This window comes from Ovis canadensis, chromosome 2, assembly GCF_042477335.2.
Source record: "Ovis canadensis isolate MfBH-ARS-UI-01 breed Bighorn chromosome 2, ARS-UI_OviCan_v2, whole genome shotgun sequence".
Lineage (NCBI taxonomy): Eukaryota > Metazoa > Chordata > Mammalia > Artiodactyla > Bovidae > Ovis > Ovis canadensis.
This window is the reverse complement of record NC_091246.1, coordinates 28,972,105-28,985,498: the sequence shown is the minus strand read 5'-3', so window position 1 is coordinate 28,985,498 and position 13,394 is coordinate 28,972,105. Positions and strand designations below refer to the sequence as shown.

The window sequence follows — 13,394 nt, the reverse complement described above, 5'->3', positions numbered from 1 at the left end:
AATATTAAATAAGATGGAGTTAGAAACTTCTGTTGACCAACCATTTTTGCCTTTATTTTGCAGATGTAGGAAATTTACAAATTTCACTGAACAGTCTCTCCTGAAGAGTATCAATTAACTACTTAAATGCTATATTTTTATACTAATGTTCTCGTATTTTAAACAGAGAGTTAGCTTGTGTCTCTTGGCAGTGAATTTTGAGTTCATTCTTTTGGGAGATTCTTTCAAGCTTGTACAAACTAAGAAGATAAAGTGATCTTGAAATTTGTTTTTGTTTCCTCAAAATAGTATTTTCCATTAAGTTTTTACAAATAACTCACAAGATTTATTTGGTTATACTTCATACTTTTAAAACGTGTACAGTGTTTCAGGAGATGTTTTGGCAATATTATAAAAATCTTATCTGTTATTTGAGACACTGGTCTGTAAAACGTGGCTAATCATATTTGGGCCAAGATTTTATCCCGTTACTGATCTTTTCCATATGTTTCCTATTAGTGTTTGTTCTTAAACCTCAGGCTTCCACACTAAGGAAGAGAGAGCAAATCTGTATACTTTATCCAAAATTATTCTATATGCCCTGATAGTGCTTTTGGAAGATTAATTTAAAATTAGTAGATTAATTTTTCTTTAATTCTTCATTTAACTCTGAGATTTGAACTTGTGATAGTGATTGTGTTATTCATGTTCTTAACAAATGTGAAAATATTTATCAATAAATAACTGGAACACTCAATTAAAAGCAATATCTAGGAAATTTAAATAAGGTTGATGTTTCATCAAGTTTTAGTTTGGTAGAGGATGGGAGAGTTGGTTTGAGTCAGACCTTAGAGGAAAAATAGAAGCTGCAAGTAATTGTGATAGTTCACTGTTTCAGTTGGAGTTTATTTTATTTTATTTTTTAATTAGTTAATTTATTTTGGCCTGCTCTGCAGCTTGCAGGATCGTAGTTCTTCTACCAAGGATTGAACCCTTACTCTCAGCAATGAAAGCACAGAGTCCTAACCACTGGACTGCCAGGGAATTCCCTCAGTTGATGGTTTAATTGTAGCAATTACGGAGAAAAGAGTTGAATTGATAAAAATCTAAATTACATTCTACGATTACAATTTGATTGAAGTAGATTCAATATCTCAGATCCAAATAATTAGTGCTGGCTAGGAAAAGTCTGACTGAGACTTAGTAATTATGGTAGTAAACCATATTTAATTAATTTTTAATTAATTTATTCATCCAGCTAATACTTGTTGAACACCTGCTTCATTCAAGGCAGTTTTAGCTGCTGAGGACCTAGCAGCTAAAATAGTCTCTTTTTAATCATAGAAGAGGAAGATAGAAAATAAACATATATCAAGTGGTATAGAGTGCAATGGAAAAATGAATGAGCACAGAGGTATAAGTCAATAGTTCTGACACTACTGTGATGTATGCTGGAAAGGTATGGTACTGCAGCTGTGGCAGAACTGCTGGAAGGAGCTTACAGACAGGCAAGTTGAGGTGGTGGGAATGAAAGGCAACAGTTTTAGATCTTATTAACACTTATCTGACTATTTCCCCAATTTATTTGGTATATGAAGGTATTACTTTTGATCTTAATTTCCATTTCCCTTATTACTAAACAGGTTGAAAATTTTTTTGAATGTTTTTCAGCCATTTGAGTTTTTTCTTCTGAGATATGCCTGTTAACTTTTTTTTTTTTTTTTGCTCATTCTTCTATTATGTTATTTGTCTTTCTGATTGACTTTAAGGGTTTCTTTTTTAATATATTATGGCTACCTATCTTTTGTTATATGCATGACTGTGTCATTTTTCAGTTGACTCTCCTGGGTTTTTCAGGTACATATGAATCATATGCAAATGATATTGTACCTTCTTTCTTAATATTTTTGAAGGGATAGCTTGTATTTCAGGAAGACATTTTGCTAATCTTTACTATTCAGACAACTGGACTGTTGGTTTGTATTTCTCTCAGTTAATGCCGAACTAAACCGTGTGAGATAAAAAATACAATTCAAATCAATAAACCACACAATAACAAAACTGGGAGACACCATAGAAACCTCATCATATAAGGAAGTATAAAGAGAAGAATTTTATTTTTCTTTTAAATTAATTTCTTTATTTTAATTGGAGGCTAATTATCATATTTTGATGGGTTTTGCCATACATTGACATGAATCAGCCATGGGTGTTCATGTGTCCCCCCATCCTGAACCCCCTGCCCCTGGCTCAGGGAATGTAAAATATGTATTTCCACAAAGCATGAGAAATCCAGAGACTAAACTGTTTAACTAGAAATTGAGGGTCAAAATAAACCAAATTCTCACCAAAAAAAAAATTTTATTTATTTATTTATTTATTTTATTTTTTTTTTTGAGATTTGTAAATTCTTTAATATATACAACTATGGATCTGCCCCCTCCTTCTTAGTTTATGCTCAGGTTAAAAACTGGATTTTCTCTCTCTTGTACTATTCTATCTTTCTTTTAGAGGATCTTTTCCATAAGAGACCACACCCTGTCACTACCTGAAAGGTTCTCTCATCTATTTCCAATGCTCACAGCACCTGGCAGCCTTTCACAGTAACTGGAGTTTCTTATGTAAACCTGAATAAAGGGGCTATGGTTCCCTTTTGAAATGGAGGAATCTGAGTTTCTTGAAGATCAGAAATCATATTATAGATTTGTTCTTGAAATATCTGTTGAATAGATTTAAACTATGCTCTGTAATTTCCCTTTTAATATATTTTGTTAGATAAGTCTACCATTGTCTATGCACTAAGAGTTTTAACTTAATGGCTTAATGCAGTAACTGACTCTTATTCATTACATTTTCACTTTTAGAGTGGTTACTGAATACTATTAAACACCCTGAACTTGGGCCTTGCTGAAGCCTCATGTGACTCCTTTATGATGATCAATCATATTTTTCAGAGACCCCAGAGTTAGCATATAACATTTTTTCTGTATCTTTTTTCCAGAATACATAGATGAATGCTTGTCTCATCTGCCCATTTAAGCTCTTTCCCATCCCTTGCTATTGATTGTGGGTTTTTTTTTTTTTTGGAATAGTTTACAATCTTTGCTAAAAATGTTCCTTGCGTATATGATTATGTGTATATTCTTTTCCAGTAAAAGGCTATTTAGACATAATCCTTACATGTTGATTTTAAATGTAGAAAATTTTTGTGTGATTGGATGTTTAGGGGCAAAGAGGTAGAGTTGTTATTCTTCTACCTTTCTGTCATTTTCTCTGAAACATCTGTTAGTTGACAGATTGAGGATTTTTTTTAGTGTAAGACCCAATAATTCCCAAAATTTTTTTTTTTTGGTTAAGTACACTATAGCTAGAGCTTTGCCAATTGATATTTTACGTTTGCAGATTAAAGGAAATGCACAGATGTTTTTAAAATGAATCTAAAAACCTTATTTATCTCTTCAGTGCAATCAACTTAATTTGTTACATTTATGAAACTTTATGAAGCAATGAAAATGTTGTTATAATCAGCATATATTAACCATAATTATTTTCTTAAAATTTGATTTAACATCTCAAATTATTTTACTTTTACTGATTGTTGCTTGGCATTTTGCTATATTTTAAACTTGTGGATATAGCTGTGTAGTACCTAGTGGTCTGTTCCTGTAACAAAAGTTTTTAGGGGCTCTAGGTTTTTTGTTTTTTTTTTTTTTAATCTTTAATTCTTACATGCGTTCCCAAACATGACCCCCCCTCCCACCTCCCTCCCCACAACATCTCTCTGGGTCAAGGCCAGTATACTATTAGGCACAAATGGCAGAGAGTGCAAAAGAGCACTCAGAGGCTCATGGAGCATCCAGTACTCTCCACTCTCACACAGATTTCCAAAATGGGGAGGTTCAAGGGGGAGGAGACATGTGTATACCTATGGCTAATTCATACTGATGTATAGCAGAAACAAAAGTAATATTCCAAAGCCATTATCCTTCAGTTAAAAATAAATTGTTTAAAAGTCGGCTTGCCAATTCAAGAGAAGCAGAAAAATAAAGTTGTTTATATAATCCATTCAGTGTTTTATTTTGTCTTTATTTTCACTGACTGCAAATAAAGTACAAAGCAATAGCATTTTCAGATTCAGGAAAAAGTGATAAGGTGTGTTTCCCTTTGCCAAATTAATGAGAATTTTGTTTTTGCATTTGTTGTTGTTGTTGTTGTTAAAGAGGAGGGGATATGTGGATCCAAGGAGCAGAATTCCTATTACTTATGTTTATTGAGTTCAGTTCGGTCACTCAGTCATGTCTGATTCTTTGCGACCCCATGGACAGCAAAACTGCAGGCTTCCCTGTCCTCACCAGTTCTTGGAGCCTACTCAAACTCGTGTCCATCAGGTTGGTGATGCTATCCAGCCATCTCTTCCTCTGTCAGCCCCTTCTCCCCCCACCTTCAATCTTTCCCAGCATCAGGGTCTTTTCCAGTGAGTCAGTTCTTCACATCAAGTGGCCAAAGTATTGGAGTTTCAGCTTCATCATCAGTCTTTCCAATGAATATTCAGGACTGATTTCCTTTAGGATTGACTAGTTTGATCTCCTTGCAGTCCAAGGGACTCTCAAGAGTCTTCTCCAACACCACAGTTCAAAAGCATCAGTTCTTCAGCACTCAGCTTTCCTTATAGTCCAACTCTCACATCCATACATGACTACTGGAAAAACCATAACTTTAACTACAGGGACCTTTGTTGGCAAAGTAATGTCTCTGCTTTTTAATATGCTGTCTAGGTTGATCGTAACTTTTCTTCCAAGGAGCAAGTGTCTTTTAATTTCATGGCTGTGGTCATCATTTGCAGTGATTTTGGAACTCCCAAAAATAAAGTGTCACTGTTTCCACTGTTTCCCCATCTTTTACCATGAAGTGATGGGACTGGATTCCATGATCTTAGTCTTCTGAATGTTAAATTTTAAGCCAACTTTTTCACTTTTCTCTTTCACTTTCATCAAGAGGCTCTTTAGTTCTTCTTCGCTTTTTGCCATAAGGGTGGTGTATCTGAGGTTATTGATATTTCTCCTGGCAATCTTGATTCTAGCTTCTGCTTCATCCAGCCTGACATTTCTCATGATGTACTCTGCACATATGTTAAATAAGCAGGGTGACAATATACAGCCTTGACGTACTCCTTTCCCGATTTGGACCCAGTCTGTTGTTCCATGTCCAGTTCTAACTGTTGCTTCTTGACCTGCATACAGATTTCTCAGGAGGCAGGTCAAGTGGTCTGGTATTCCCATCTCTTTAAGAATTTTTCACAGTTTGTTGTGATCCACACAGTCAAAGACTTTGGCATAGTCAATCAAGCAAAAGTAGATGTTTTTCTGGAACTCTCTTGCTTTTTTGATGATCCAGCGGGTGTTGGCAATTTGATCTCTGGTTCTCTGCCTTTTCTAAATCCAGCTTGAACATCTGAAAGTTCACAGTTCACATACTGTTGCAACCTGGCTTGGAGAATTTTGAGCATTACTATGCTAGCGTGTGAGATTAGTGCATTTGTGCAGTAGTTTGAACGTTCTTTGGTATTGCCTTTCTGTGGGATTGGAATGTTTACTCAGGTTAACAGTTATTAAGGAAATTTTTAGGAGATGGTTATATTGCCAGTGGCAAAGTTCTGGGATGGGTACGTCTGCTGGTGCAGTGAGTGGATGAATGGATGTTTGCTGGATGAAGTGGGAGTATGAACTAGGAGGGAGCATGGAAGAACCTTCTGGAGTGATAGAAATCTTTTATATTTTGATCTCCTTTGAACAAATGGTGCTGAGACAACGGGGTCACATGCAAAAATTTAGTTGAAATGGAATAAAGATCTAAGTTTTAGAGCTAATACTATTACATTTCAGAAGAAAAATTAGTCATTATCACCTTGGGTTAGTTAGGCATCAGTTTCTTAGATGTGACCCTGAAAGCATAAGAAACGGAAGAAAAATATATAAATTGGGTACCATTAAAATTTAGATTTTTTTTTTCTGTACCAAAAGATACCACAAGAGTGGGGAGAAAAAAACAACACACACACGTGGGGAAAAAAGTTTGCAAATCATATATATGATTAAGAACTTGTGTCTAGAATAGTTAATAAACTCATACAAGTCAATAATAATGATAATGATGAATTTACAATGACTGGAGAATCTAAATAAATGTTTCTTCAAAGATAATAAATGATCAATAAATACATGAAAAGATGCTTAACATCACTGATCATCAGGAAAATGTACATCAGAACCACAGTGAGGTACTACTTCATGCTTTCTAATAGCTGAAGTAAAATGTATGGACAACTGCGAGTATTGGTGGTGATGTGGAAAAATTAGAATCTATATATATTGCTGATGAAAATTTTAAATGGCACAGCCACTTTGGAAAACAATCTACAGTTCCTCAAATAATTGAACATAAAGTTTCCACTTGACCAATCAGTTTTACTCCTAAGTATATAGCCAGGAAAAGCGAAGATATATGTTCACACAAAAACTGTATGCATATATTTATAGCAGCATATTTATAATAGCCAAAAAGTAAAAACAACTTAAATGTCTATCAGCTGATGTATGAATGAATTAAAGTGGTCCATTCATACAATGGAGTATTGCTGCTGCTGCTGCTGCTGCTGCTGCTGCTGCTGCTGCTGCTGCTGCTGCTGCTAAGTCACTTCAGTCATGTCCAACTCTGTGCAACCCCATAGACGGCAGCCCACCAGGCTCCCCTGTTCCTGGGATTCTCCAGGCAAGAGCATTGGAGTGGGTTGCCATTTCCTTCTCCAGTGCATGAAAGTGAAAAGTGAAAGTGAAATCGCTCAGTCGTGTCCGACTCTTAGCGACCCCATGGACTGCAGCCTACCAGGCTCCTCCATCCATGGGACTTTCCAGGTAAGAGTACTAGAGTGGGGTGCCATTGCCTTCTCCATATGAAATGTCCAGAATAGGCAAATTGATAAAAACAGTGGATTTGTGGTTACCTAAGGCTGGGAGTAAGTGAAGAGTGATTTTAATCAGGACAGGATTTCCTTTTGAAGTGACAAAAATGTTTTGAAATTAATTGTGTGATGCCTGCTAACCTTGAATATATTAAAAATCTTTGAGCTATATGCTGTTTTTTGAACTGTATGCTTTAAATGGTGAATTGTATGATATGTGAATTATCCCTCAAATAATGCTGTTATTAAAAATAGTAATAATGATGAGAGTGTAAATGAATATAATTAGCTATAAGAATTCCCAGATTGCTTAGTGGTAAAGAATCCATCTGCCAGTGTAGGAGCTGCAGGAGACGTGGGTTTGATTCCTGGGTCAGGAAGAGCCCTGGAGAAGGAAATGGCAGCCCACTCCAGTATTCTTGCCTGGAAAATCCCCTGGACAGAGGAGCCTGGCAGTCTACCATGCATGGGGTCACAAAGAGTTAGACATAACTGAATATCCTTACACACACATAAGTTGGTCATTTTAAAAATTGAGTCAGAAGTACATGAAAGTTCATTTTAGTGTTTTTCAACTTTTGCTTCCATTATAAATTTTCCTTATTAAAAAAGAAATCTCCAAACCATAATTCAAAAAGTCACACATATCCCAATGTTCATTGCAGCACTGTTAGGTTGGTGAAAAAGTAATTGCTGTTTCATATATGGCACCCCACTCCAGTACTCTTGCCTGGAAAATCCCATGGATGGAGGAGCCTGGTAGGCTGCAGTCCATGGGGTCGCTAAGAGTCGGACACGATTGAGCAACTTCACTTTCACTTTTCACTTTCATGCACTGGAGAAGGAAATGGCAACCCACTCCATTGTTCTTGCCTAGAGAATCCCAGGGACAGGGGAGCCTGGTGGGCTGCCACCTCTGGGTTCGCACAGAGTTGGACATGACTGAAGCGACTTAGCAGCAGCAGCAGCAGCAGCAAGGCTCAGACACGTCTTTATTAATCAAAATAGGAACCATTACAATCTACACATTTTTGCCAATAAAAAATAGTTTTCATGTAGTGTAAAAATCTGTGCTTTAGGATTTGCTGAACTTTTGGGAAGCATTTTCTGTATGCTGCCGGTTGTGGAAGCATTTTCCCTGCTAAAATTTTTTGAGAGGCTTGAAGAAGTAGTAGTCGGTTGGTGAGAGGTCAGGTGAATATGGAGGACAAGGCAAAACTCCTTAGCCCAGTTCAATCAACCAAAGTATTGATTGCGTGATGTGTGGTCGAGCGTTGTCATGGAGCATTGAGCCCATTCTGTTGACCCATGCCGGCTGCAGGCATTGAAGTTTTTTGTATATCTCATTGATTTGCTGAGCATATTTCTCAAGTATAATGGTTTTCCCAGGATTTAGAAAGCTATAATAGACCACACTGACAGCAGATCACCAAACTTTGACCATGATCTTTTTCTAGCGCTGATTTGGCTTTGAGAAGTGCTTTGAAACTTCTCAGTTCAGCCACTGAACTAGTCATCACTGGTTGTCGTATAAAATCCACTTTTTGTCGAATGTCACAATCCAATCGAGAAATGGTTCATTGTTGCACAGAATAAGAGAAGCCAACACTTCAAAACAGCAATTTTTTTATTATTTTCAATCAGCTCATGAGGCACCACTTCCTGAGTTTTTTCACCTTTCCAATTTGCTTCAAGTGCAGCCCACATGTTGACATTGAGTTCTTCAACAACTTCTCATGTAGTTGTAAGAGGATAAGCTTTGGTGATTGCTCGCAACTGGTCATTGTCAACTTCTGATCCCAGTCACTGTGCTCCTCATCTTCAAGACTCTCGTCTCCTTTGCAAAACTTCTTGAACCACCACTGCACTGTATGTTCATTAGCAGTTCCTCAGCCAAATGTGTTGATATTGCAAGTTATCTCTGCTGCTTTATGACCCATTTTGAATGGAATAAGCAAATCACTTGAATTTGCTTTTTGTGTAATATCATTTCCCTAGTCTAAAATACATATAAAATACATTTAATTTATATTATGTGTAATATAAATATAAAGCAAGTAATAAGTAATTAGCAAAAAAACTTAAAGTAAGAAATGCACATTGAAATGATGCATAACATAACCACATTTACTTAAGAATGTATTCCAATATAAAACAGCAAAATTCAAAAATAAAATACCACAATTACTTTTGCACCAACCTAATACACTAGTCAGGACATGAAGGCAACCTAGATGTACATCCACAGATGAATGGATAAAGAAGTTGTGGTACATATATATACAATGGTATATTGCTCAGCCATAAAAAGGGATGAATTTGAGTTAGTTGAACTGAGGTGGATGAACCTGAAGCCTGTTATACAGAGTGAAGTAAGTCAGAAAGAGAAAGATAAATATCACATATTAATGCATATATATGGAATCTAGGAAAATGATACTGATGAAACTATTTGCAGAGCAGAAATAAAGACACAGGTGTAGAGAATGGACTTGCGGACAGAGCAAGGGAAGGAGAGGGTGGGACAAACTGAGAGTAGCATTGAAATATATGCATTGCCATATGTAAAATACATAGCTAGTGGGAAGTTGCTGCATAACACAGGGAGCTCAGCCTGGTGCTCTGTGATGACTTAGATGTGTGGGATTCCCCCCACTATGGAAGGGCTCATTTTCAAGCAATTGTCTTTATTATCTATTATTATTTCACCAAGGGAGAGATGTTACTGCTGGAAATGCTTACCTTGTTACAGCACTATTCAGAGCTACTTGGGTGGGAGGATCTGTTTCTTTTAGAGTTCTCTAGAGCCTGTGATAGACACTATAATAAATCCTTTTGAAAACACTGAATGCATTGATAGAAAATGCCATCTGCCCCTATTTCAGAGTAGTGTGGGACACACAATACATCTGCATCAGGTAAGTATACGTCTGTGAGAGAGCCGCAGGTGGCGGGGCAGGGCAGGGTGCATCTAGGATGAAAAGAATTTATGTAGGATAAAAAACATTGCTTTGTTAGAGTGAGGATAAAGGCTTTTTATTTCCTTTCAATAAACACCCTTTGTTGATTCCAGAAGTATGTTTTGAGGTAACGAAGTGTGCTGCCCTTTGGTGGGAGAGAGAAAAGGGATGCAAACCTAACTAAAACATAATACTGGGCCTTCCTTGGCAGTCCAGTGGTTAAGAGTTTGCCTTCCAACTTGGGTTGCTGGTTCGATCCCTGGTTGGGGAACTAAGATCCCATGTGCCTCTTGGCCAAAAAAACAGAACATAAAACAGAAGCAGTATTGTAACAGATTCAATAAAGACTTTAAAAATGGTCCATATTAAAAAAATCTTAAGAATACAGTGCTTACAATCAAGATATCTACAGTTCTCTAGAGGATATGAAGGGGAAAAACCCATATTTAAATAGCCACAATAAGTTAAGATTGTGATGAATGCAAAAGAGAAGCATATTAAAATACTGGGAAGGTTCTGGAGATGGGATGTGAGAAACCACATCTGTTTGTGGGAGAATCAGGAAGATGAACTGAGAAGGGTGAACTTTGACACAGACAATTGAAGTTGGGAAAGATTTTGACAGATGCACGTGATGTGGTGTTAATAAAGTCACAGAAGCCAGAAAATACAGAGCATATTTGAGAAACAGTAAATAATTTTCAACTGGAGTATAAAAAGATGTAAACATGAAATAAAAATCTCAAAAATCATAGATAATCTTGAAAGGTGAATTAAGCATTTTTTGTAGTTCTATGATCAATGGGAATGGTTATAGTCTTTTGATAAAGGACTGATAATCCAGATAGTATGTAAGTCTGTTTGGTTAGTCATGATAGAGTTGAATTGGCAAAATGAGGCCAGGAACTTATTTTGATACTACAAATAGAAAATAAAGTGATTTGTGGTGTGGTGAAGGAGAATAAAAAGGAAGGAATGGGTGCAAGTCACATGGGAGGTAGAGCAGGAATGGCACTTGCTGAAGTTTAAAACCAGACAGATTGAGGGAAAGAAGAGTTCAAGAGGGGCTGTGTAGGTTTGAAAGAAATTGTTTTTGATGTTGATTTTTATTGAATGTTATATCTCCAACTATTTGGGTTTTGAGAGTTCGTTAATCCCCAGTAAAATCCGCTTTTGAGAGGTGAATTTCAGAGGCCTCACCTAAAACATTATGGCTAATGTTTAGAAATGCATGAGTTTATCAGGAGCAAAGTGAAGAGGCCAAAACAGTATTGAGGAGGAGCACTAGCCATTAAAGAGCAACTTGAAAGGCGTGGTGTGTGGAAGCCAATAAGCATAGAATCTCCAGGAGGAAGCACTGTCCACTATTTTATAAGGTTGATCTCACTAACTAAAACATTAGTGTTTTATCATGGTTAAAAGCTTTGAGCTAGACTGCTGGGATCAAATCCTAGATAGGTAAAGGTACCTGCCTCATAGGGCTGTTGTGAGGATTAAATGAATAAATTCAAGTAAGGCGTTTAGAAGAATATCTGAAAATGTTCTTTACACACCTCCAAAATAAGACAGTTCTTTTACCAAAAACTGGAATTAGAAAGGAAAGAAAAATAATGCTGTAGTTTAAGGAGAAACAAAATTGATTTTTAAAAAAAGCTTTTAGCAACTTCAGGTGATTTTCTAAAAGTTTTATATTTGTTTTGTAAATTCTGTGATCTTTTTTACTGTAGTATTTGGAAGGAAATAAAGGTAGATAGTCTCAGAGATTTTTTTTTCTACCTGGAAGCCCTTAGTAAACTCAGTAAGTTGCAGTAATTCATTTGCTTCCAAACTTTAACAGATTTTTAGTGGGTAATATTTTGTATTTACCATAAAATATGATTAAGAAAACTTTAATACAGTTTTGGGTGGTTATGCTGTTATTACTGATTTGCTTTTTGCAAACTTACAACCAAAAATGGTTAACAGCTGTGGGATGAAAGACATAGACATTAACTACAGGAAATTAATTTTAGTGATTTCAGGAATCATTTCCAGTAGTTAGAAATTTTTGCTGCCTTTCCTTTTTAAAAAGAAAAGCTTCTTTCTTTTAAGCTTTTCTATTCAGATCATAGGGCTCCCCAGGTGGCTAAGTGGTAGAGAGTCCTCCATGCAGAAGCCACAGGAAACATGGGTTTGATCCCTGTGTTGGGAAGATCGCCTAGAGGAGGAAATGACAACCTGATCCAATATTCTTGCCAGAATAATAGCATGGTCAGAGGAGCCTGGTAAACTACAGTCTATGGGGTCCCAAAGAATCATATATGACTGAGTAACTGAACAAACATGTTCAGATCATAAACTAATTTATTTGTTTAGATGATTCTAACCTTAGCACTAACTTATAAATTTAATTATTAATTCCCAAAACCAGATTATTACAATTTCAGTGAATTTCTACTTATGTTCTCATAAGTGGCATGATGTCACATCTTATTTTTATGATATATTGTAGAAAATGAATTGTATTTGTTAAAACTATTAAAACTTTAGAACATTTTAATTTTAAGATGATTGTCATTGTTATATATCCTTTTTTAAAGATTTATTCATTTTTTGGCTCTGTTGGGTCTTTGTTGCATGCAGGCTTTCTCTAGTTGCAGTGAACACAGCCTACTCCTTGTTGCAGTGTGCGGGCTTCTCATTGCTGTGGATTCTCTTGTCGCAGAGCGCAGGCTCTAGGTGCGTGGACTCTAGAGCGTTGGCCCAGTAATTGTGGTGCATGGACTTAGTTGCTGCACAGCATGTGGGATCTTCCCCAGCCAGGGGTTGAACCGTTGTCCACTGCATTGCAAAGCGAATTCTTAACCATTGTATCACCAGGGAAGCCCTGTTATGAATTTTTTTTTGCTTTTAAACTTCATAATCTTTCATTTTTCTTGTCAGTAAATTATTGTCTGGTATAATAGTTAAGCATATTTCATGAATCTTTATGGTTTGCAGAGCATTTTTCATACACTTTTTTCATTCAGTTCTTACAGCAACCTATCAGATCAGTAGTGTGTGTCATCCCTACCCTTTTTAGATGAGAAGACAGGTTCAAAAAGATAGTGATTAGCTCAAGGCTATAAATGGAACTGGATTTATGGGTATATATTCTCAACTCAGACCTCTGCATCCCTGGGCTCTTTCTGTTATATCACTACTGGTGGTATTATTTTAATCACACTTTGATCTTGCCCTTGCAGTTTTCAGTTCAGTTCAGTTCAGTCACTCAGTCGTGTCTGACTCTGCAACCCCATGGACTGCAGCATGCCAGGCTTCCCTGTCCATCACCAACTCTCAGAGCTTGTTCAAACTCATGTTCATAGAGTCGGTGATGCCATCCAACCATCTGATCCTCTGTCATCCCCTTCTCCTCCTGCCTTCAATCTTTCCCAGCATCAGGGTCTTTTCCAATGAGTCAGGTCTTTGTATCCGGTGGCCAAAGTATTGGAGTTTCAGCTTTAGCATCAGTCCTT

General features: G+C 36.6%; 1 protein-coding gene across 1 annotated transcript in view; it reads left to right on the top strand.

The window, feature by feature from the left end:
* CENPP (centromere protein P) overlaps positions 1 to 13,394 on the top strand; it is a 236,343-nt gene that overhangs the window by 107,415 nt on the left and 115,534 nt on the right. The window lies entirely within an intron of this gene.